We start from the raw sequence: 24,469 nt of genomic DNA, 5'->3' as shown, positions 1-24,469 counted from the left end.
TAACCCCCCTCCCAGATCCTACACCTGGGGTCACATGTCCAGTCTCCATGGTGAACCCTTCCCAGAACCTACACCTGGGGAACATGTTCACAGTCTCCAGGGTGACCCACCTCCCAGACCCTGCACCTGGGATCACGTGTCCATAGTCTCCATGGTGAACCTCTCCCAACTCTGTACACAGGGTTGGATGTCCACTAGCTCCAGGGTGACACCATCCCAGACCCTGGACTGAAGCCACATGTCTACATGCTAAAGCATGACCCCATCTCCCAGACCCTGCACCTGGGGTTACACTTAAGCAGTTTTCAGGGTGAACCCCTCCTGACCCTGCACTTGGTGTCACATTTCTACAGTCCACTGGGTGACTTCATCCTCTTCATCGTCTTCTACCTGGGGATACATGTGCTTAGTCCTCTTGGTGATCCCCCTCCCAGACCCTGTACCTGGGGTTGCATGTCCACTCTCTCCAGGGTGACCCTCTCCCAGACCCTGCACCTTGGTATCATGTTCAGTGTCTACAGGGTGACAAACCTCAGGCACTTTACTTGGGGTCACATGTCCAGTCTCCTGGATGAGCCCACCTTCAGGCAAAGTAACCGAGGTCACATGACCACAGTGTACAGGGTGACACCACCTCCCAGACCCTGCACCTAGGGTTGCATGTCCGCATACTCCAAGGTTTGTCTTTGCCAGACCATGCATCTATGGTAACCTGTAAACAATCCCAAGAGTGACCTCACTTCCAATACCCTGCACCAGAGGTCACATGTCCACAGTCTCCATGGTGACCCCCTCCCAGATCATATACATTGGGACACACATTCACACTTTGCAGGGTCAGCCTCTTCTCCAGACACTGCATTTTGTGTCTCATGCCCACAGTCCCCAGGGTGACCCCACATCCCAGAAACTGTACCTGTACTGAGGCCCTGCGTACACAGTCTCCAGGGAGACCCTACCTCACAGACCCTGCATCTGGGGTTTCACAGCCAAAGTCTCCAGGATGAACCCACCTTCTAGACCCTACACGTGGGTCACAGTATCCAGAGTAACCCCCCTCTTGGCCCTGGACCTGGAATCACATTTCCACAGTGTCTTGGGTGACACTCCACAGACACTATACATGGGGTCACACATCCACATTCTCCAGGGTGATCCGACCCTCCCAGACCAAGCAACCAGGATCACATGTCCACAATCTAGGGTAACTCCACCTCCCAGACACTATACCTGGAGTCGCACGTCTGCAGTCTCCATGGTGATCCCTTCCCTGAACAGTCACCTGGGATCACACCACCACTGTCTCCAAGAAGAGCCCCCTCTCCAAACCCTGCACTTTATTAGACATCCACAGTCCCAGAGTGACCCCACCTCGCAGGTTCTGTACCTGGGGTCACATATCCACAGTCTTCAGTGAGAGACCTCTCCCCAGAACATGCACCTGGGGTCACATGTCCACAGTCTCCTTGGTGACCACCTTCCCAGATCCATACTTAGGGTCACATTTTTAGTTTCCTCAGTAGCCTATCCTCCCAGACCCTATACCTGGGGTTACTGTCCACAGTCTCCATGGTAACAAACATCCCAGACCCTTCACCCCGGGTGACATGTCCACAGTCACCAGGGTGACCACCATTCCTAGACTCTGTACCTGTGGTCATAAGTCCACAGTATCCAGGATAACCTCACTTTTCAGACCCTACACAGTGGTCACATGTCCACACCTTACAGGGTAACACCCTCTGAGACTCTGTACCTGAGGTCACATGTCTTCAGTTCCCAGGGTGACCTCTCCCAGGCACTGTATTTGGAGTTACATGCCCACAGTCTCTGCGTGATCATCTTCTCAGACCATTACCTGTGGTCACATAACCATAGTTTCCTGGGTGACACCCTTTCCAAGACCCTTTAGCTGGGTCACATGTCCACTAACTTCAGGGTGACCTCCCACCCAGATCTTGTACCTGTGGTCAAGTGTATTCAGTCTTCAGAGTGACACCCTCCCAGACCCTGTACCTGGAGGCACACTGCTAAATTATCCAGGTTAACTCACCTGCCCAGATTCTCCACCTGGCATCACATGTCCACAGTGTCCAGCATGACTTACCTCCCAGACCCAGGACCTGGGGTCACACTTCCCCAGTGTCTAGAAAGGCACCTCTCTGCAAACACTATACATGTAGTCACATGTCCACAGTTTCCAGGGTGACCCCATCCACCAGACTGAACAACTAGGATCATGCTTCCACAGTCTCCAGGGTAACTCCACCTCCCAGACCCTATAATTGGAGTTGCACATGCATAGTCTCCATGGTGAACCGCTCCCAGACCATGTACCTGGGATCACCAACCACTGTCCCCAGATATCCCTCTCTTATCCGTGCACCTGGGGTCACATCTTCACAGTTGTGGGGTGACCCCACACCCCAGATCACAGTTGTGGGGTGACCCCACACCCCAGACCCTGCACCTGGGGTCACATGTCCACAGTTAGCAGGGTAACCCCCAAGTCCTACACACTGTATCTGTATTCACAGGACCAGAGTCTCTATGGTGACCCCCTCCCATACCATGCACCTTGGATTACATGTCCACAGTCTGCAAGGAGAGCCCCCTCCCCAAACCCTGTACTTTGAATCACTCATCCACAGTCCTCAGAGTGACCCCTTCTCCCAGACCCTGTACCTGGTGTCACATGTCCACAGTCTCCAGGGCAATCCTGCCTTCAAGACCTGGTACTTGTGGTCACAGGCGCACAGTTTCCAGGGTAAACCCCTCAGACCCTGCCCCTAGGGTCACATGTCCAGTCTCCTGTTAACCCCTCCCAGATCCTACACCTGGTGTCACATGTCCACAGTCTCCAGGGTGACAATTATCTCCAGACCCTGTACTTGGGGTCACACGTCCACATTCTCCAGTGTGATCCAACTTCCCTGACCAAATACTGGGGTATCACGACCAGTCTTCAGGGTCACCACACTTCCCAACCCTGCACCTGGGTTCTCACATCCACGGTCTCCAGGGTGAAACCCTCCCATGCCCTGTACCTGAGGGAACATGTCCACAATCTCCAGGGTGACCCTACCTCCCAGTTATGTACCTGGGGTCATTTGTCCACAGTTTCCCGGGTGAGAACCCTCCCCAGAATCTGCCATGGGGTCACATGTCCACAGTCCCCAGGTGACCCCAACTCCCAGACCCTGTACCTGGGGTCACATGTCCAGCCTCCAAGGTGACTCCAGTTCCCCAGACCTTGTACCTGAGGTCAGTGTTCACTCTTTCCAGGGACAACACACTTTGCATACCATACACCTGTGGTCACACCTTCACAGTCTCCATGGTGACCACCCCCCCAATTCTGTACTTGGATCACATTACCACAATATATAGGGTGAAACACCTCTCTGGACCATGTACCTGGAATCACACATCCAGAATCTCCAGGGTGAACCACTTCCAGAACCTGAACCTTGGGTAACATGTCGAGAGTCCAGGCTGACACCCGTCTCCAGACCCTGCACCTAAGGTCACATGGCCACAGTCTCTAGAGTGATGCAACAGGCTAGACCCTCCACCTGGGGTCACAGGGCCACAGTATTCAGGGTGACACCCTCTCGACCCTGGACCGGGGGACGCATTTCCACAGTGTCTAGTATGATACTCCTCTGCAAAAACTGTACCTGGGCTTACATATCCAGAGTCTCCACTGTGACCCTGCCTTCCAGACTGAGTAACAAGGATCACATGTTCACAGTCCAGGGTAATAACCCTCTCCCAAAACTTATACATGGATTCATACATCCACAGTCTCCATGGTGACCTCCTCCCAGACCATGCACCTGGGATCACACGTCCACAGTGTCAGGGTGACCCCACCTCCAAGCCACTACACTTGGGTCACATGGCCATAGTCCCCAGGGTTTACTCAGACCCTGTACCTGGGGTTACATGTCCACAGTCTCCAAGGTGACTCTATCCAGACCATGCACCCGGGGTAATCTATCAACAATCTCAAGAGTGACCCCACTTTTCAAACCCTGCACCTGAGGTCACATGTTCACAGTCTCCATGGTGACCCCCTCCCAGACCATGCACACTGGGACACATGTCCACACTTTCCAGGGTCAGTCTCTTTCCCAGACACTGCACTTTGTGTTTCACATGCACAGTCCCCAGGGTGATCCCACATCCCAGAACCTGTACTAGGGGACAAGCATACACAGTCTCCAGTGATATCCCACCTCACAGACCCTGCATCTGTGGTTGCACATCCAAAGACACCAGGGTGACCACACCTTTTAGACCCTGCACCTGGGGTCATATGTCCACAGTATCCAGGGTGACCCCCTCTCTACCCTGGACCTGGGGACACATTTCCACAGTGTCCTGGGTGACACCCCTCCACAGACCATAGACCTAGGGTCACACATCCACAGTCTCCATAGTGACCCCCTCCCAGACCATTCACCTGGGATTATATGATCTCCTTATCCAGAGAGAGCCCTATTCCCAAACCCTGCACTTGTAGTCACATGTCCACAGTCCTCAGTGTGACCTCACCTCCAACACCCAGTAACTGGGGTCACACATCCACAGTTGCCAGGGTGATCCCACCTTCCAGACCCTGCACCTGGATTCACATGTATAGTCTCCTGGGTTACCCCCTCCCAGACCATATACATGTTGTCATAAGCCCACAGTCTCCTGGGTCAGCCTCTTACCCAGACACTGCACTTTGGGTCACACGTCCACAGTACCCCAAATGAACCCACCTCCCAGAACCTGTAACTGGGGACATGTGTACTCAGTCTCCAGAGAGACCCCACCTCACAGACCCAGCAGCCAGGGTCCCACACCCAAAGTCTCCAGGGTGACAGCACCTCCCATACCCTCCACATGGGGTGACATGTCCGCAGTTTCTGGGGTGACCTCCTTTTGACCCTGGACCTGGGGTCATATTTTCATAGTGCTTAGGGTGACACTCCTCTGCAGACACTATACATGGGGTCACACATCCACAATCTCCAGGGTGACTGTGCCCCCTAGACCGAGCAACTAGGATCACATATCCACATTACAGGGTTACCCCACCTCCTAGAGCCTAAACCTGGAGTCACATATCCATAGTCTCCATGGTGACTCCCTCATAGACCATGCACCTAGGATCATATGACCATTGTCTTCAGGTTGACTCCCACCCAACCCTGCACCTGGGGTCACATTTCCAAAATCTCTAGGATGACACTTCTTCCCAGATCCTGTACCTAGGGTCACACCTGCACAATCTCCAGAGTGACCCCACATCCCAGACCCTGCACCTGGGGTCACATGTCCACAAGCAGCAGTGTAACCCCAAGCCTTACACATTATATCTGGATTCACAGGTCCACAGTCTCTATGGTGACCCCCTTCCATACCATGCACCTTGGATCACACATCCACAGTTTGCAGGGAGAGAACCCTCCCCAAACTGTGCGCTTTGAATCACACATTCACAGTCCTCAGGGGGACCATACCTTCCAGACCCTGTACCTAGGGTCACATGTACAGTCTCTGGGGGACACCACCTCACAGAACCTGCACTCGGGGTCTCATGTCCACAGTGTCCAGTGTGAACCCCCCTCCCACACCATGTACCTGGGACACATTTCCACAGTCTTTAGGGTGACCCCTCTCCCAGACCCTGTACCTGGGAAGAAATATCTCCAGCCTCCCAAGTGACACCCTCCCAGACCCTGTACCTGGGGTCACACTTCCACAGTGTCCTATGTGACAGCCCTACCTAGATCCTGAACCTGGTGTCACATGTCCAGTCTCCAGCATGACCTCCATCCCAGACCCTGTACATGAGGTTACATGTCCACAGTCTCCAGGGTGACAGTACTCCCCATATTTTGTACATGGTGTTACATTCGCATTCTCCAGGGTGACCCAACCTCCCTGTCCCTATACTGGGGTCTTACAACCACAGTCTACAGGGAACCTTCCCCCTCTCAGACCCTATACCTGGGGTCACATGTTCATTATCTCCAGGATGACCCCACATCCCATACCATCTACTTGGGGCTGTGTGTCTAACAGTCTGCCAGGTGAGCTTCCTCCCCAGAACCTGCACCTGGGGTCACATGTCGACAATCTCCAAGGTGACCCGTCTCCATACACCCAGCACCTGGGGTCAAATGTGCACACTCTCCAGGGTGACAACCCTCCCAGACCTTGTTCCTGGAGTTATACATCCACAGTCTCCATTGTGACACCCACCTACCAGACCTTGCACCTGTGGTCACCTATCTACAGTCTCCAGGGTGACAATATCCCCCCCCGATTGTATACATGGGGTCACACGTCCACATTCTCCAGGGTGACCCAACCTCCCTGACCCTGTGCTGGGGTATCAAAACCACAGTTTTCCAGATGACCATCCTCCCAGACCCTGCACCTGGCTTCTCACGTCCACAGTCTCCAGGGTAAATCCTTCCCAGACCCTTCACCTGGGGTCACACGTACATGAGCTCCAGGTTGAACTTTTAGAAGTACCTGCACCTGGGGTCACATGTCCACAGTCTCCTTGATGACATCCCTCCCAGACTCTATACCTGGGATCACATTTCCAGTTTCCAGGGTAACCTCCCCTCCCAGAACCTACATGTGGGGTCATACGTACACAGTCTCCAGGGTGACCCCTCCTCACCAGAATTTTTACTTTGGGTCACATGACCATAGTCTCTAGTGTGACTGCCCCTCTTCAGAACTTTTAGCTCTGGTCACATGTCCACAGTGTCCAGGGTGACACACCTCCCAGACCCTGTACCTGTGGTCACATGTCCACAGACTTCAGGGTGACTTACCACACCTGTTAGAGCACCTGGGATCACCTGTCCACAGTCTTCAGGGTAAACTTCCCTTCAAGGGTTTGTAAGGGTAACCACCCCTTACAAACCCTACACCTGATATCACATGTCCACAGTTTCCAGGGTGACAACTTCTCATACCTTGTACCTGAGGGCACATGTCTTCAGTCCCCAAGGTGACCCCTCCCAAACACTGTCTTTGGATTCACAGGTCCACAGTCTCTTCTGTGACCTTCCTGTCATATGCTGTACCTGGGGTCACACATCCACAGTCTCCAGGGTGATACCCTTTCCCAGATACTGTACATGGGTCACACGTCCACAGTCTCCATGGTGATCCCCTTCCAGACTATGCACTTTGGATCACACATCAGAGTCTCCAGGGAGAGCCCCTTCACATAATTTGGCACTTTTAGTCACATGGCCACAACAAATCCACCTCACAGACTGTTCCTGGGGTCACATGTCCCCAGGTACTACTGTGTGACCCACCTCCAACACCCAATACCAGGGGTCACATGTCTACTCTTAAGTTTCTGCACATGTTCACACTCTATAGAGTGACAATACCTCCGAGAATAGACATCTGGGGTCAAAGGTCCACAGTCTCCAGGGTGGCCCCACCCCCCAGACCATGTACCTGGTGTTACATTTCCAGTTTCCAGAGTAAACCCAGCTCCCAGATACTACACCTGGGGTCACATGTCCACAGTATTCGTGGTGAACCCCTCCCAGAACATACCCTGGCGTACATCCACAGTATCCTGGGTAACCCCTCTTTGCAGACCCTGTACCTGGGATAAAACTTCCAGTTTTATCACTCCAAGGTGACCCCCCTCCACACACCCTACATCTGGGGTCACACGTCCAAAACCTCCAGGGTGACCCACCTCCCAGATCCTGCACCTACATTCACGTGTCCGCAGTCTCCATGGTGAAACTCTCCTGACCCTGCACCTGGGTCGCATGTACACAAGTTCCAGGGTGACACCCTCCCCGACCCTGGATCAGGGTCACATGTCTACAGTCCCCTGGGTGATACCTCTCCCAGGTCCTGTACCTGGAGTCCCATGTGCATAGTCTCCATGGTGAGCCCCCTTGCAGATCCTGTCCCTGGGGTCAAATATCTGCTGTATCCAGGGTAACCCCTCAGACCATGAACATGGGTGACACCTCCAGTTTCCAGGATGAGGCCACCTTCAGACCCTGTACCAGGGTCACATGTTCACAGTCTTAGGGTAACCCCAACTCCTAGACCCTATACCTGGAGTCACAAGTTCATGGTCTCCATGGTGACCCCCTCCCAGACCATTCACCTTGGATCACATGTCAGAGTCTCTGGGGAGAGCTGCCTCACCAAATCCTTCACTTTTAGTCACATGTCCACAGTCCTCGGGGTGACCTCACCTTGCAGACTCTGTACCTGGGGTCACATGTGTGACCCCACCTTCAACACCTAGTACCTGGGGTCCCACATTCACACACAGTCTCCAGGGTGACCCCACTTTTCAGACCCTGCACCGGGATTTGCATGTCTACAGTATTCAGTGTTACACCCTCTAGACCCTGGACCTGGGGTCACATTTCCACAGTGTCAAGTGTGATACCCCTCCACAAACACTGTATCTAGGCTCACACGTCCACAGTCTCCAGTGTGACCCCCACCTCCCACACTGAATAACTGGGATCACATGTCCACAGTCCAGGGTAACCCCACCTCCTAGGCCGTATACCTGGAATCATCCACAGTCTCCATGGTGACCTCCTCCCAGGCCATGCATTTGGGATCACATGTCCATAGTCTCAAGGTGACCCCACCTCTGAGTCCCTACACCTGGAGTCACATGTCCACAGTCCCCAGGGTTTACCCCTCCCAGATCCTGTACCTAGGGTTACACATCCACAGTCTCCACAATGACCCCCTCCCAGACCCTGCACATTGGTAACATGTCCAGAGTCTACAGGGTGACAAACCACACCAGACACTTTACCTGGGGTCACATGTCAACAGTCGCCTGGATAAGCCCACCTCCAGACCCTGTACCTGGGGTAACATGACCACAGTTTGCAGTGTGATAGCACTTCCCTGACCTTGCACCTAGGATTGCAAGTCCATGGTCTACAAGGTGACTCTTTCCCACACCATGCACCTGGGTAACCTGTCAGCAATCCCAAGAGTGACCCCACTTCCCATACCCTGCACCTGGTCTCACACGTCCACAGTCTCCATGGTGACACCCCCTCCCAGACCTTGAACCTGGGGTCACACATCCACAGTCTTCAGGCAGAGGACTCTCAAATAGTGCATGGGGTTCACATATCCAAAGTCTCCTATGTGAACCCCCTCCAGACCATGCACCTGAATTCACAAGTCCACAGTCTCCAGGGTGACATCCCTCTCAGACCCTGCACCTGGGGTCATATGTCCACAGTCTCCATTGTGACACACCCTGCCAAAACCTCCATCTAGGGTCACATATCCACAGTCCACCATGGACAGTCCTCCCCAGATTTGTACATAGGGTCACATGTCCACATTCTCCAGGTGACCCAGCCTCTCTGACCCTGTACTGTGGTATCACAACCACAGTGACCAAACCTCACAGACCTGGCACCTGGGTTCTCAGGTCTATGGCCTCCATGGTAAACTGCTCCCAGACCCTGCACCTGAGGTAACATGTTCACAGTCTCCAGGGTTACCCCACCTCCCAGATCAGGTCCCTGGGTACATATGTCCACAGTGTCTCTGATGAACTCCCTCCCGACTCTGCACATGGCATCACATATCCACAGTCCCTGAGAGACCTCACTTCCCAGGCCTTGTACCTGGGATCACATGTCCAGTCTCCAGGGTGACCCCACTTCTCCAAACTCTGTACCTGGGGTCACACTTCCACAGTCTCCAGGGCAATCCCCTCCCGAACCTGGTGGCATTACTGCCCAGACACTGTACCTGTGGTCACATGTCCACTGTCTTCAGGGTGAGAACTCCCAATCACTGCATCTGGGTTCACATATCCCAAAGTCTCCTACATGACCCCTATCCTGTCCCTGTACATGAGGTAACACGTGTACATGAGGTCATATGTCATCCACAGTCTACAGGGGGGACCCCGACTTCCAGACCCTTTACCTGGGATTACATGTCCACAGGCTCCAGGGTGAACCCACCTCATCAGAACTTTTACCTGTGGTCACACATCTATAGTCTCCAGAGTAACACCCCCCTGCCAGACTCTGTACTTCCACAGACTTCAAGGTGATCCCACCACACCAATCCGAGCACTGGGTTCACATGTCCACAGTTTCCTGGGACATACTCTCAGACCCTGTACCTGAAGTCACATGTCTTCAGTCCCCAGGGTGACCCCTCCTAGGCACTGTATTTGGGGTCACATGTCACCAGTCTCTTATTCGACCATCCTCCCAGACTCTGTACTTGGGGTCACACATCCACAGTCCCCAGGATGACAACCCTCCCCAGACCCTGTACTTGGGTCACATGGCCACAGTCTCCATTGTAACCCCCCGCCCAGGCCCTATACCTGGTGTTAAATGTCTGCAGTATCCACGATGTCCCCCTACCAGACCATATACACAGGTCACACATCTACAGTCTCCAGAATCAGCCTCTTCCCCAGACACTGCACTTTGGGTCACATGTTCACAGTCCCCAGGGTGACCTCACCACCAAGACCCTATACCTGAGGTCCCACGTCCACGGTCTCCAGGGTTACTCCAGCTCTCAGACACAGCATCTGGGTTCATATCCCTAGTGTCAAGGTGACCCCCATCCAGACCCTACACCTGTGGTCATATGTACATAGTCTCCAGGGTTACCCCCTCCCAGGCCATATACATGTTGTCACAAGTCCACAGTCTCCAGGGTCAGCCTCTTCCCCAGACACTGCACTTTAAGTCACACGTTCACTGTCCCAGAAATGAACCTACCTCCCAGAACCTGTAACGGGGGACACGTGTACACAGTCTCCTAGGATACTCCACCTCACAAACCCTGTATCTGGAGTTGCACATCCAAAGTCTCTAGGATACTCCACCTCCTAGACCCTACATCTAGGGTCAATATTCACAGTATCTAGTGTGACCCCCTCTTGACCCTGGATCTTGGGTCACATTTCCACAGTGTCTATTGGTGACACCCCTCTGCAGACACTGTACCTGGGATCACACATCCACAGTCTCCAGGGTGACCCTACCCACCAGACTGAGCAACTAGGATCACATATCTGCAGTCCAGGGTAACCCCACATCCCAGACCCTATATCTGGAGTCACAAGTCAATAATCTCCATGTTGACTCCCTCCCAGACCATGCACATAGGTTCACATAACCACCATTTTCCACCGTGATCTGCTCCCAACCCTGCACCTGGGGTCATATTTCCATAGTTTCTAGGGTGAAACTTTTCTCCAGACCCTGTACCTGGGGTCACACCTACACCACACCCCAGACTCTGCCCCTGGAGTCACATGTTCCATTTGAGATGCTGCAGAGGAATCAGACCTTATCTTGAGTTGAGGGGAACTCAGTGTTGTTTCGACTTGTGGTGGGAAAGTCAGGGTTCCTCTCGAGTTGCGATGGGGATCTCTGGATTCCTCTCAAGTGGCAACAGGGGAGTCAGGACTCCTCTAGAGTTGAGGTGGGGAACTTGTGTTTCCTCTCGAGTTGCAGCAGGGGAGTCGGACCTCCTCTTGAGTTGCAGCAGAAACTTGGAGTTCCTCTCTAGTTGTTGCTGGAAACTTGCAGTTTCCTCTAGAGTTGCCCCAGGGGCCTCAGAGCTCCTCTCCAATTACAGCAGGAAATCAGTTCTTCTCTGGAGTTCCAGCGTGGGATGCAGGATTCCACTGGAGTCATGGTGGGAAACTTAGAGTTCTTCTCAAGCTTCATTAGTACTCAGAGTTCCTCTTGACTCGTGATGGGACCTCCTATCAAATTTCCTTCCTTTAGGGCAACTCGTCTCTAGCAGGGGTGTGCAGGATGGCTCCTATCTTGTTGCAATGATGGGTGGCTGCTCACTAGTTCTGGCAAGGGACTACTCTCTCCTTGTGGTCCAGGTCAACTCTGTAGTTGCGGGGGTTTCAATTTACTCTAATGGTTGTATTCAAGCTCTTCTCTCCTTGTGGTGTTAGGTTCGTCTGTATTGGCAGAACAGGGGTTCTTCTCTCGATGTGATGTCCAGTGGCCTCCTCTCAAGTTGTGGTGGAGGGCTCATCCTGAGGGGCAAGGCTGTGTCCTCTCCGGTTGGGGTGTGCTTGTCTCCACAGGGGAGGTCCTCTCTACTTTTGGCTCTATATGTTCCTCACTAATGTTAGTGGGATTGCTGTTCTCTAGTTGTGAGGGCCTCAACTAGACTTCCTTTAGGGAGCTCATCTCCATTGGAGGCAGAAGGTCTTCTCTCTCAGTGTGATATCCTGGGGGACACCACTCCAGTTGTGCCTGGGGAATCTGCTTCAGTTTTGGCCCGGGAGCCACTCTGTCATTTGATCCAGTGGCCCCTTTTCTTGTTACAGCCTAGGGATCCTGTGAAATTTCAGCGGGGAACCTGAGGTGCCTCCTGAGTTGCAGCATGTGACTCGGGGTTCCTTTAGAATTGTGGTGAAGACTCCTCTGGAGCTGCAGTGGGACAGATCCTCTCTAGTGGAGATGTGCAGGCTCGTCCCTGTCTAAGTGCAATTTGTGGGAGGCTACACTCTAGATGCAGCATGGGTCCACTTTAATTGCAGTGGGGGTGCACTCTTTATTTGCTGTGGGTCGGGTCGTCTTTAGTTGTTGTTTGCAGCCACCTCTCTAGTTGTGGTAGGGGAACTCCTCTTTAATTGTGGTAATTGGGCTGCTCTCTAGATGTGGTAGAGTGCTCTTCTCAGATTGGGAGTTGGGTGACTCTTCTATGGTTGTAATCAGAAGGGGCACTTTTTCTAGTTGCTATGTGCAGGAAACTCCTATCTATTTGTGGCAGGGTGTGCCTCCTGCTTAGTTCTTGTCTGAGGCTTTCTCTCTTGTGGTGGTAGAATGCTCCTTTCTAATTGTGGTGAGGTAAGCTTCTCTTGTGGAGAAAGCAGTGGCACCCCACTCCAATACTCTTGCTTGGAAAATCCCATGGATGGAGGAGCCTGGTGGGTTACAGTCCATGGGGTCGCCAAGAGTTGGACACGACTGAGAGACTTCACTTTCACTTTTCACTTTCATGCATTGGAGAAGGAAATGGAAACCCACTCCAGTGTTCTTGCCTGGAGAATCCCAGGGATGGGAGAGCCTGGTGGGCTGCCGTCTATGTGTTCACACAGAGTCAGACACTACTGAAGTGATTTAGCAGCAGCACCAGCAGCAGCAAGCTCCTCTTGGGAATCCTCTGGAGTTGCATCAAAGGGCTAGTATCTCTACTTGTGTTGTGATGGAAAACTTGGGGTTCCTCTTGTGTCACTGCAGGTGAATTGGGCCTCATGTTGTGTTGAGGTGGTGAAGTCAGGGTACTTCTTGAGTTGTGGTGGGATACTTAGGGTTCTCTCAGGTTGCAACAGAGGAGTCAGGCCTCCTTGCAAGTTGAGGCAGGTAACTCGGGGTTCCTCTTGAGTTGTGTCGGGGATCTCACGTTTCCTCTCAAGTTACAGCTGGGAAGTTGGGCCTCCTCTCGAATTGCAGGGGGAAACTTGGGGTTCCTCTTGAGTCTCAGCAAGGACTCAGAGGTACTCTAGAGTTGCAATGAGAAATCAGTGTTCTTCTTGAGTTGCAGTGCGGGACCTATGGTTCCACTATAGCCATGGCAGTGAACTTGGGGTTTCTCTCAACTTGGGGGTTACTCAGACTTCCTCTTGACTTGCATTGGGGCCTCCTCTTGAGTTCTCTTGGCGCGACTTGTCTCTAGCAGGGATGTGCAGGGTGGCTCCTGTCTTGCTGCAATGTTGGATGGCTACTCGCTAGTTTTGACATCATACTTCCCTATTATTCTGGTCAGGGTCAACTCTGTAGTTGTGATGGTTTCGATTCTCTCTAGTTGCAGTGTCCAAGCTCTTTTCTGCTTCTGATGTGAGGTTCATCTCTTTTAGCAGCAGAGGGGCTCCTATCTATGTGTCATGTCCAGCAGGCTCCTCTTGAGTTGTGGTGGTGGGCTCCTCTCCAGTTTCAGGGCTGTGTCCTCTCTGGCTGGGGTGTGGCCATCTCCATGGGGGAGATCCTCTCTACTTTTGGTACTAGGGGTTCCTCACCAATATTAATGGGATTGCTGCTCTAGGTGTGAGGGACTCCACTCGACTTACTTCATGGAGTTCATCTGCATTGGAGGCAGAAGGTCTAGGTGTGATATCCTGGGGGACACCACTCTAGTTTATCTGGGAGAATCTGCTTAAGTTTTGACCAGGGAGTCCCTCCGTCACATTGGCCAGAGGCGCCTTTTATTCTTCCAGCCTAGGCCTCCTGTCATATTGCCTCTTGAGTAGTAGCAGCTGACTCGAGGTTCCTTAGACTTATGGTGGAGCCTCCTCCCAAGCTGCAGTGGGGCAGACCCTCTCTAGTAGTGATGTGCAGTCTGGCCCCTCTCTAGTTGCAATGTGCTGGAGGCTACTCTCTAGTTGTGGCATAAAGCTCCACTCTAGTTGCAGTGAGGGTCCACTCTTTATTTGTGGTGGGATGGATATTATCTAGCTGTTGTTTGAAGACTCTTCTCTAGTTGTGGCAGTGGGGGCTCCTTTTAGTTGTGGTAGTGTGATGGTGTGGCTCTTCTCTAGTAGCAATGTTTAGGGTGGCTTCTGTTTAGTTGTGATGTGTGGATGGCTAAACAACCTGTGGCATAGTGTTCCTCCCTAGTTGGTGTAGGGGGTACACTCTTACTTGTGTTGGATGAGCTCCTCTATAGTTTGGTGTGCAGTATCCTCTCGAGTTTTTTTAGGGGTCTCTTCTCTAGTTATGGTGTGTGACCGGCACCTCTAGAGTTTCAGTGGAGTGTTCCTCTCAAATTGTGGAGGGGCTTTCCTTTCTGGTAGCAATGTGCACAGACACTCTTTCCAGGTGTGATATTTGCAAGCCTGCTCTCTAATTTTGGCACAGCCCCTCCTCTTTAGTTGTGGCATCCGAGCCTCTTCTCTAGTTGAGGAAGGAAGCTTCTGTGTAATTGCGTTGTATGGGAATGCTCCTCTCAAGTGGTGATGTTCAAAGGGCTGCTCTATACTTGTGCAGAGATTACTCTTCTCTGATGGTGGTGTGGGTTCTACTCTACTGGCACAGGTGGTACGTCTCTATTTGGTGGTGGAGGGGACCCTCTTGATCCTTCTCCAGTTGTTGGTGGTGGGTCACTCTCCAGTATTGTCAGGTGGGCTCCTCTCTCGTTGTGGCCATGGGGTTCTCTTGAGTTATGTCATAAGCCTCCTCTCAAGTTCAGGAGGGGACTCGTGGCTCCTTTCTAGTTGCTGTCTTGCCTCCTCTGGGAGTTCTCTGTGGTGAGGATGTTCTCTCTATTTGTGACATTTGGGTCTCCTCACTAGTTTTCATAGCTTCACTCTAGTTGTGAGAATCTTGTCTTATGTTACTTTAAAACTTTAAACAATAACACCAAAGAATGGAAAGAGAAAATTGCTCATCCTTAACTGAATTCATATTTAGGGGAATTACTGATAAGTCTGGGTATAAAGTAACCCTGTTTATCATGTTTTTGTTGTTTATCTCATTAACATTCTGACAAAACTTAGAATGATTATTTTAATTAGGATGGATCCCCAACTGTATATACCCTTGTGCTTTTTCCTCAGTCACCTCTCCTCCTCTGACCCCTGCTATTCCACAGCCATTGGCCCAAAGATGCTGGTGGACCTATTTTCCAGTTCAATTCAGTTCAGTCACTCAGTCATGTCTGACTCTTTGAGACCCCATGGACTGCAGCACACCAGGCCTCCCTGTCCATCATCAACTCCCAAAGATATGACCATCGAGTCAGTGGTACCATCCAGCCATCTCATCCTCTGTCTTCCCCTTCTCCTCTGGCCTTCAATCTTTCCCAGCATCAGAGTCTTTTCCAATGAGTCAGTTCTTCACATCATGTGGCCAAAGTATTGGATTTTCAGCTTTAGCATCAGTCCTTCCATGAACACTCAGGACTGATCTCCTTTAGGACGGGCTGATTGGATCTCCTTTCAGTCCAAGGGACTCTTAAGAGTCTTCTCCAACACCACAGTCAAAAGCATCAATTCTTTGGTGCTCAGATTTCTTTATAATCCAACTCTCACATCCATACATGACTACTGGAAAAACCATAGCCTTGACTAGATGGACCTTTGTTGGCAAAATAATGTCTCTGCTTTTTAATATGCTGTCTAGATTGGTCATAGTTTTTCTTCCAAGGAGCAAGCGTTTTTTAATTTCTTGGCTGTAGTCACCGTCTGCAGTGATTTTGGAACCCCCCAAAATAAAGTCAGCCACTGTTACCTCTGTTTCCCTATCTATTTGCCATGAAGTGATGGGGCCAGATGTCATGATCTTAGTTTTCTGAATGTTGAGCTTTAAGCCAATTTTTTCACTCTCTTCTTTCACTTTCCTCAAGAGGCTATTTAGTTCTTCTTCACTTTCTGCCATAAGGGTGGTGTCATCTGCATATCTGAGGTTATTGATATTTCTCCCTACTTGCCAAGGACAAGTCAATCTCTTTCCATGGCTGTGCTCTGTAATTCTTGGTCTTTTGTATCTTTGCCAATTCTGAGTGTCTCCTGCTGGCAGTGATGGCCTGTGACCAGTACAAGGCCATCAGCATCCCCTTCCTCTATGCGGTCAGCATGTCCAGCAGGCTGTGCTTCCTGCTCATGGCTAGAGTTTCCCTGGTGGGGGTGGCAGATGCTCTGATACACACAGCATTAGCATTCCATTTATGTTTCTGTGGGTCAAATGTAATTAACCATTTTTTCTGTGATTTACCTTCACTTTTTTTTTTCTGTTCTGCTAAGATACAGAGGTCAATGAGTTAGTGATATTCACTGCTTTGGGTTCTATTGAACTGAGTACTATTTCAGGAGTCCTTGCTCTTATTTTTATCTCATCTTTCCAGTCATGAAGATCCACTCTGCTGAGTGGAGAGTCAAAGCTTTTACCACCTGCACCTTCCACTTAACTGCAGTGTCAATTTTCCAGGGAGCTATGCTCTTTATGTATTTCAGGCCAAGTTCATCCTACTCTCTAGATGAAGACAAAATGACCTCTTTGTTTTACACCCTTGTGATTCCCTTGCTAAATCCTCTGATATTTAGCCTATGGAACAAGGATGTAAAAGAGGCCTTAGTAAAATTGAAAGCTAAACTACATTTTAAAATATTTGTATTATGCATATGCACACACAACCATGCACATGTAATAATTGTGTAATTAAAATTATATGGCATGACACATGAGAAACAATTTTCTCAAGTTCCTAAGTGAATAATTATTTATATTAAACTCCATTGTTAAGACTGGAAGAGGAAATGGCAACCCACTCCAGTATTCTTGCCTGGAGAATCCCTATAGAGAGAAGAGTCTTGTGGGCTACAATCCATGGGGTCACAAGGAGTCAGACATGACTGACTGACTAAGCGCAGCTTCACTGCTAAGAAATATTGCAGGTTTCTTCAGATATGATGCTTAGTATGTGGGCAGGGTTTATATATGGCACTTACAATTTTTGAAAAACCTTTTGACTTTTCTAATTATGCTAATTTTTGTTCATTTTTCATTCAAACATTATTTCAGTCTCTCTAAAACATTATGCAATGTCTTAAAGGTTTTTTCATAAAGTAAATCAAAGCTTTACTTAGAGATCTTTCAGAACTCAGGCTTTTTATATTTTATAGTACATCTTATAGATTCTATACTAATGAATTTAAGCTGATACTAGTAGTAGACATTAATGAACTAAGCTGTTTAGTAATAATTGAGCCACAAAATCATCATGGGATAAAAAATTTAAGGGTATTTGTGAGACATTATGGCATGTTAGGAAAACTTTTCATTGTGGAAAAAGCTACAAACATAAAATTCTTATTTTATATAAAAGATGTATAAGTTTCTATTTCTACCATATTTTATCAATTCACAAAACTATTTTGGAACTGTTGCTCATAAAAGGAAGCCTAACTGAAAATATTGTTTGAAAATTAAAGTCTAAGTCAAACAGGGCATCAGTGGATTGGCAAGTATAGTTCAGTAAATAAACATGTAATCTAGTTAATTTGTCTCCATTCAAACATCAGATGTATATTACAGCATCTAAAGACTGATTTGAACTACATATTGGCCAATTTTATTGGAATTAATAAATATGATATAAAAAAAGAAAAATAAATAAGCCCATTAAATGGAAGTCAAAAATAGTATTGCAGCAGACAACATTTGATTAAAATAGGCTTCCTTGTTTAGAATTGGATAACTGAAAGAACTGAGTGGTTTTTAGGAAATTCACAATTCAAATCCAAATTGTGGCAATAGCATGGAGATACTCTTCAATTCCATGAAAATTCTTGAAATTCCACAAAAATAGTGAACAGCATATCAAAAGACTGATGTATTCTAGGCTGTCTACTTCAGTCCTCATCATTAACTTTCCTTCTTCTTTCCATAGCACATCCCTCTTACACATCATTGATGACTGATGGAAAATATCTGTAACGTCAGCTGTTACTTCTTGTCTTTCATTTCTAATTTTATTGACTTGCGTCTTCTCTTTGCTTCTCTTGATGAGTCTGACTGAAGTTTTATCAACTTCATATTCTCAAAGAACCAGCTTTTAGTTTCACTGATCTTTGTTATTATTTTCTTTATATTTTTCATTTATTTATGCTCTGATCTTTATGTTTTGGTACCTTCTATTAACTTCAAGTTTCGTTTATTATTTTTCTAAAGAAGAGAGTGAAAAAGTTGGCTTAAAGCCCATCATTCAGAAAACTAAGATCTTGGTATCTGGTCCCATGACTTTATGACAAACAGATGGGGAAACAGTGGGCACAGTGGTTGGCTTTATTTTTCTGGGCTCCAAAATCACTGCAGATGGTGATTGCAGCCATGAAATTAAAAGGCGCTTACTCCTTGGAAGGAAAGTTACGACCAACCTAGATAGCATATTCAAAAGCAGAGACATTACTTTGCCAACAAAGGTCCGTCTAGTCAAGGCTATGGTTTTTCCAGTAGTCATGTATGGATGTGAAAGTTGGACTGTGAAGAAAGCTGAGCACGGAAGAATTGATGCTTTTAAACTGTGGTGCTGGAGAAGACTGTTGAGAGTCCCTTGGACTGTAAGGAGATCCAACCAGTCCATCCTAAAGGAGATCAGTCCTGGGTGTTCATTGGAAGGACTGATGTTGAAGCTGAAACTCCAATACTTTGACCACCTGATGAGAAGAGCTGCCTCATTTGAAAAGACCCTGATGCTGGGAGGGATTGGGGGCAGGAGAAGAAGGGAACGACAGAGGATGAGATGGCTGGATGGCATCACCGATTCGATGGACATGGGTTTGGGTGGACTCCGGGAGTTGGTGATGGACAGGGAGGCCTGGTGTGCTGTGGTTCATGGGGTTGCAGAGTCGGACACGACTGAATGACTGAAATGAATTGCTTTAGGTGTAATGCAAGGTTGTTTATCTGTGATTTTTCTTGTTTCCTGAGGTAAGATTGTATTGTAATAAGGTTCCTTCTTAGAACTGTTTTTGCTGAGCACCTTAGGTTTTGGATTGTCATGATTTTGTTGTCATTTGTGTCTAGGTATTTTTTAATTTTCTCTTTGTTTTCTTCAGTGACATTGGTTGTTTAGTCACATATTATTGAGCCTTCATATATGTTTGTGATTTTTAAAGCTTTATTTTGTAATGGATTTCTCATATTGTCTTTGGAAACAGATATTTGTTACTATTTCAGTTTTTAAAAATTTACCAAGTCTTGGTTTGTGATCCATGATATGATCTATTGTGGAAAATGTTCCATGTTTACTTGATATGAAAGTGTATTCTGCTTCTTTCAAATGGAATGTCCTATAAATAGACCAAATCTATCTGGTCTATTGTGTCATTTAAGAATTGGTTTCCTTATTAATTTTCTGCCTGGGTGATCCATCCATTGGTATAATTTGAGTGTTAAAGTTCCCCATTATTGTGTTACTGCCAATTTCCCTTTTTGTAGATATTAGCACTTGTCTTATATATTGAAGTGTTCCTGTGTTGGGTGCATATATATTTACAATTGTTATGTCATCATGGATTGATCCCTTGGTCATTGTGTAGTGTCTTTCCTTGTCTCTTTTAATTCCAAATCAGTAGGCAGATGTCCTCTGAGTGGCAATGCAGAGACTCAAGCTTGTTCTCAGTTATGGCTTATGATAATGTGACTAGGTGCGTGTGTGTTAAGTCACTTTAGTGGTGTCTGACTCTGTGAGAGGGTATGGACTGAAGCCCGCCAGGCTCCTCTGTCCATGGGATTCTCCAGACAGAATTCTGGAGTAGGTTGCAGTGCTCCCCTCCAGGGTATCGCCCTAGCCCAGGGATCAAACCTGTCTCTCTCGGATTGGCAGTTGGGTTGTTTACCACTAGCGCCACCTGGGAAGTTCAACAATGGGATTATTATGGTATAATTGTAATGTAGTGAGAGAAATAATAATTTGCTTTAAAAAATACTACACTTTTCTGCATTGCCACTGTGCATAATATTTTTGTGTTTTGCTTATTTAGTTTTCATTAAGCTTTTGTCAAGCATATTAAGAGTGTTCCTCACATGTTGAGATACTTGAAAAATGACCAAGATATTTGCTGATCAATAAAATCACAATAGGACTTTGAACTTTGAGTCAAACTATAGTGTTAAGATAGATTGAAGGGATAAGAAAGAAAAACAAAAGACATTTTAAGCAGAGAAGAGAGTATGAACCAAGGTAGGAGTTTGAATGTTCAAATTTTTTTCAATTAGAAGTATAGTTTATGCAGGGCAAACTTTGGGAGATGGTGAAGGACAGGGAAGCCTGGCATGCTGCAGGACATGGGGTTGCAAAGAGTCTTATGTGACTGCGAGATTGAACAACAACAAAAAGTATGAGAGATGATCAGAGGACCAGAGAATCTAAATTGTGTAAAGAATGCAATTAAGATTAGTACCGATTGCTGAATAGAGTTGAAATAGAGTTCCATGCCCACAGGACAAGTATATGGTAATGAAGAGATTGTGGTTGTAAAATGGTGTCGACAATGAGAATGAAATTGACTCAGTTTTAATATTATAATCATTGCAGTCAATGTGGTTGCATTAGTACTTGATGTAAACAGAAAGAAGTAACTCCCATTTTCATTTTGATTCAGAAACAAACATCATGTTCTTGACAGTATCTCACTGCAGACTAGTCAATGATTCCTGGAAACTAGCAATAATTATGTAGGCACCTTCAGTATAAAGTGGGAGAAGGCAACGGCACCCCACTCCAGTACTCTTGCCTGGAAAATCCCACGGACGGAGGAGCCTGGTAGGCTGCAGTTCAAGGGGTCGCTAAGAGTCGGACACGACTGAGCGACTTCACTTTCACTTTTCACTTTCATGTATTGGAGAAGGAAATGGCAACCCACTCCAGTGTTCTTGCCTGGAGAATCCCAGGGACGGGGGAGCCTGGTGGGCTGCTGTCTATGGGGTCGCACAGAGTAGGACACGACTGAAGAGACTTAGCAGCAGCAGCAGCAGCAGCAGCAGCAGCAGCAGCATGAAGTAATAAACAGTGAGGTGTAACATGGGAGCTAGAGCATCTGATAAACCAATCAAAGGCCTGAAGACATCTGGAACACAGAAGGAAAACAAAAGGAGACTTTTAACACTGTCTTCAAATATTTCAAGGCTACAATAGGAAAGAAACACTGACCTTTTTTCTGTGTCCTGAGGAGAGAAATTTGATTTTAGATGAATTAACTTTTAAAAGCCACAGGAAACTAATTTCAGAACAACAAGAATAAAATAATTTTCTTTCTTTTCTCCAGTGTCAATGAACAGATTAGTGTGAATGACTTGGAGTCTCTGGGTTTCCCAGTTTCACTAAAAGTATATAAGAAAGGGCTCTAGAGACACAAACTTTAATGTAAACAAAAGGAAGAGGGAGACTCTTCAGGAAGAATGCAGACAAGATATTAAACTCCACAATGTCTCTCTACATTTCCCATATTCTGTGACTGGTCCTCACATTGGCTTACAGCTTTCACTAAGATCACTTTTTCTTGGTGTTCTCAAAATACTGTTTTAAAATTATCTGCATAATTCTCAAAATCCATAATTTACACATCTGTGACAGGTTGATTTAACTATTCCATCTGATAAAAAATATATTATTATAAGTAGTACATTCTAACCACCTTAACACATAAGGATTGAGTTCAATATAAACTTTACTAATCTTTGTCTATAACTGATGAGGGGCTTCCCTGGTGGCTCAGATGGTTAAGAATCCTCCTGCAATGCAGAAGACTCAGATTTGATCCCTGGGTTGGGAAGATCCCCTGGAGGAGGGAATGGCAACTCACTACAGTATTTTTGCCTGGAGAATTCCCATGGACAGAGGAGCTTGGTGGGCTCTAGTCCATGGGGTTGCAAAGAGTCAGGCACGACTGTTGACTGAACACAGCACATAACTGAGGAGATCATTCCTATAAGAGTATGTAGGTAAATCATACTTTAAAAAAGTAAGAAATTCAATTCAAAATAGCCTCCTAAATTTAGTATGACATGTAAATATGTAATGTTAGATAGATCCTTAGTGGCTCAGATGGTGAACATTTGACCTGCAATGCAGGAGACCTGGCTTCTCTCCTTAGATTGGGAAGATCCCCTGGAGAAGGGAATGGCTACTCACTCCAGTATTCTTGCCTGGAGAATTACATGAATGGAGGAGACTGGTGGGCTATTATAGTCCATGGGGTCATGAAGAGTCAGACACAACAGAGAAACTAACTTGCACTTTTTTTCTCACATGTATTTATGTGTAGATACTTCTGAGAATGGCAAGTATGAATTGCAAGCCATCACGGGCACCCTGGTGTCTAGGGTTACTCAGTGTGCTCACAGGCAGTTTTATTTATCTTTCTTTGATCTGGTCTGGGCTTCCAGTCTGGCACACATTTCAGAAAAGATTAAAGAATTAAAGTAAATCTGATAGTCTCAGTCCAGTATTATTTCTTATTACACAAGAGGTTATTTTCCCCCCTTAAGCTTATATACAGTTTAAGTACTAGTTTGACATAATGGGAAGGAAATGTTGGTTTTATTTTCCCCCAACATTCCCAGTTTGACCCTACATTATCTATTTGTGGCCTAATCATTTTGCTGTAATTTCTCAGCAAAATTACATAGTAATTGGTAGAATTTTTTCATAGGATCTAAGAGTATAAAGTGCTAATTGCTCAGTCATGGTTGACTCTTTGCAACCCTGTGGACTGTAGCCCGCTGGAATTCTGTGGCAAGAATACTGGAGTGGGTTGCCATTCCCTTCTCCAGGGTATCTTCCTGATCCAGGAATCAAACGCAGAATCTCTCACATTCTAGATGGATTCTTTACCTTCTGAGCCACAAGTAGCATAAAATCCCTCTGCAAATTAGTAGCAAAGAGCATAAATTTGTCTTTCCCTAACAAGTGATGCAATGGCAACCCACTCCAGTACTCTTGCCTGGAAAATCCCATGGACGGAGGAGCCTGGTAGGCTGCAGTTCACGAGTCGCTAAGAGTCGGACATGACTGAGCGACTTCGCTTTCACTTTTCACTTTCATGCATTGGAGAAGGAAATGGCAACCCACTCCGGTGTTCTTGCCTGGAGACTCTCAGGGACTGGAGAGCCTGGTGGGCTGCTGTCTATGGGGTCGCACAGAGTCAGACACGACTGAAGCGACTTAGCAGCAGCAGCAGTAAGTGATGAAAATGGCATATCCACTAGATGGCAGAGTGACACTGTAATTTAAAGTAAAGTGAAATCGCTCAGTCGTGTCTGACTCTTTGCGACCCGTGGGCTGTAGCCCACCAAGCTCGTCCGTCCATGGGATTCTCCAGGCAAGAATACTGGAGTAGGTTGCCATTTTCCTTTTCCAGGGGTAATTTAAATTAAGGCACAAATACTGTGTATTGATTGCTTTAGAGAAAGTAGCAGAAACTGATAGAAAGCAAGATGTTCGTGGTTTAAATATAACTTTGAAAACATTTTATTCCGTGAAGGAAAAATGTGATCTGTCATGTCGACCGACAGAGGATGCTGAGGCCACCAAGCCATCAGCAAGGCTCCTGCACCCCTACCTCCCGCTCAGGCTGGTGAGCCCTGAGGAACTCTGGATTGAAACAGAGCTGCACCCTGAGGGAACACAGGATAGAAAAGAACAAGGTACTGGCCCTAAGTTAAGGTGCAGCTCAAAGGAATGATTTCAAGGAGCCCAGACTATTTCCTCTTCCCACGTGCAGCAAAGCCCTAAATTCATTAACATGAGCTTTCTGGTTTTCTTTAATTTCCAATAATCTTCTGATGTTCTGACTACCTGGTTTTTGTTGCAAAATGCATATACATTCTGACTCCTCCCTTCCCTTTTCAGAGCAGTTTCTCTGAACTAACTGAGATGTTGTCTTCCAGGTTTGTGTGTGTGTGGCCGCTCAATC

The 24,469-nt window shown here is 47.7% G+C and overlaps 1 pseudogene; it reads left to right on the top strand.

The window, feature by feature from the left end:
• The first annotated feature begins 15,420 nt into the window (after window positions 1-15,420).
• On the top strand, window positions 15,421-24,238 carry LOC120862256 (annotated as a pseudogene).
• Window positions 24,239-24,469: the final 231 nt, after the last annotated feature.

This window comes from Oryx dammah, unplaced genomic scaffold (assembly GCF_014754425.2).
Source record: "Oryx dammah isolate SB20612 unplaced genomic scaffold, SCBI_Odam_1.1 HiC_scaffold_3, whole genome shotgun sequence".
Taxonomy (NCBI): domain Eukaryota; kingdom Metazoa; phylum Chordata; class Mammalia; order Artiodactyla; family Bovidae; genus Oryx; species Oryx dammah.
Note: the sequence above shows the minus strand (reverse complement) of the source record. Positions and strands in the feature narration are given on the sequence as shown.